This window comes from Chrysoperla carnea (genome assembly GCF_905475395.1).
Source record: "Chrysoperla carnea chromosome X unlocalized genomic scaffold, inChrCarn1.1 SUPER_X_unloc_67, whole genome shotgun sequence".
In the NCBI taxonomy this organism is placed as follows: Eukaryota; Metazoa; Arthropoda; class Insecta; order Neuroptera; family Chrysopidae; genus Chrysoperla; species Chrysoperla carnea.
In genome coordinates, this window is record NW_025408197.1 from 17,501 (window position 1) to 20,000 (window position 2,500).

A 2,500-nucleotide genomic window follows, 5' to 3' on the forward strand; every position below is an offset into this window, starting at 1 on the left:
TGTTAAAAGAGATTTATTTTGGTTATGATATCATATTAAAGTAATACGCCAAACTTTTTTTATACACATAATATATCTATACATATAATATAGAGAATATTATATAAATATTAATAATATATTTGTTACATATAAAATATTTTTATATTCAATATTATTATTATTATTAAACAATAATTATTAATAAAATCTATAAATAATTTCTCTTATAAAAAAGTGAAATTAAAAATAGAATATATTGAAATTATTTGTTTATATGTATATAATCTCTATTAAGAAAAATAAAATAAGATTATAATTGATATAATCTATATTTTTATTTTTCTATGTTATATAATAAAAATAAAGAAAACACAAGATAAAATTTTTTTAAAGAATAAAATTTATTTCAAATTTAAATTTCTTTATGTTTTGTCTTGATATTTCTTTTTTTTTATTAAAAGTTATTATGTTAAAAAACAAACCCATTTGTTTTGTACCATATTAATATTATATATATTTTTATGTAGAAAATAATTTATAAAAAAAAAATAAATACATTTCTATAAAATATACCAAATATTAATTATTATATCTAGCTAGCACTAACAAAAATATCAAAAATGTTATGTATATATTTATTAATACCATAATATCTTTAATTTATATATATATATATTTAAAATAAAATATATAATTTATATTCTAGAAAAATTTTTTTATTTTAAAAGAATTTATAAAGATATATAAATTAATAATTTTATTTTTTATATTAAAAATAAAGATTATTATTAATAATAATACTTACATTTAAAATTTAAAAAGATTACCCTGGACGGTGGATCACTTGGCTCGTGGGTCGATGAAGAACGCAGCTAATTGCGCGTCAACTTGTGAACTGCAGGACACATGAACATTGACATTTCGAACGCACATTGCGGTCCTTGGATACTGTTCCCGGACCACATCTGGCTGAGGGTCGTATACATTATATTAATATAATAAAAGATTATTTTACATAAAATTTTTTTTATGAAAAAGAAATTTATCAATAATTAAAAAAGAAAATTTATTTTTTCATATTTAATTAAATTGATAAATAAAATTTTTATAAAAGAAATGTAAAATTATTTATATATGAATGTTTTACGCCAAATATAAGAAAAAAATAAATATAAAATGTTTTTAATAGCATTTAAAATTTATATATTTTTTATTATTTGTCGACATTTTTAAATTAATATATCAATATTATTTTTTATCATTTATATATAATATTATAAAACTTTATGTTAATAATAATATTAATAATAAATGATATTAATAATATATTTTTAAAATATTAAATAAAGAAGAATAAACAAAAATATTATATATTAATATTTTGTTATGGAATATTTTATTTGTAATAAAATTTTCAATATACTCGAAAAAAATTAATATATATAATTATTTATTTTTTATTTTCTTCTCTTTAGATAAATATAAAAATAATATTATATAATAATATTAAAAAAATTTGAGTATGAATAATTAAGAAAATTGTTTACTTATAAAATATAACAAAAACATAATATATAAAAAAAATTTTTGTTTTAATACTTCTAAAAACTTTTACGACCTCAGAGTAGGTGAGATTACCCGCTGAATTTAAGCATATTATTAAGCGGAGGAAAAGAAACTAACTAGGATTCCCTTAGTAGCGGCGAGCGAACAGGGATAAGCCCAGCACTGAACCCCGTGGCTGATAAACAGACACTTGGGGAATGTAGTGTTTAGGAAGATTCAATATAAACCTATTGTTATATAATACATCCAAGTCCATCTTGAATGGGGCCATATACCCATAGAGGGGGTGCCAGGCCCGTAGTGATTATTATTGATGATAGGTGAATCTTTCCTTAGAGTCGGGTTGCTTGAGAGTGCAGCTCTAAGTGGGTGGTAAACTCCATCTAAGGCTAAATATTACCACGAGACCGATAGCGAACAAGTACCGTGAGGGAAAGTTGAAAAGAACTTTGAAGAGAGAGTTAAAGAGTACGTAAAACCGTTCAGGGGTAAACCTGAGAAACCCGAAAGGTCGAAAGATGAGATTCATTTACTTTTTATCGTTAATCAACCAATTTGTACTAGCATGTGACAAAAATTTTTATTAGGAATTTATTTTTAGTAAAAATATATGCACTGCTGTATATTGTTAATTGTATGATAACGAGGTATGCACTTCTCATCTTGTAGGACGTTGCGACCCATTAAATATTAATCTATAGGCATTGGTGCGTTGATTAATGTACAATATTATTTTTTGATAATATTTTGTGTATGTTAAACGCCTATGTTTCTTGATTAATTGTTTGATGGTATTAATTATAAATTGATATTGAGTCGCGTTATTAACGCGTTCAGATCCACCACGAGTATAAATAGGTTTTTTTATTAAAACATATTATATATACGGATTTTATGCCGTTATATGATACTATTTAACTGTCAGTAGGTGTATGATAATGAACTGGCTCAT

At 22.3% G+C, this 2,500-nt stretch overlaps 1 non-coding gene across 1 annotated transcript; it reads left to right on the forward strand.

The window, feature by feature from the left end:
- The first annotated feature begins 806 nt into the window (after window positions 1–806).
- LOC123304565 lies at window positions 807–961 on the forward strand. The gene has a single exon (XR_006536575.1). It is a non-coding gene; the product is annotated as a 5.8S ribosomal RNA (ribosomal RNA).
- Window positions 962–2,500: the final 1,539 nt, after the last annotated feature.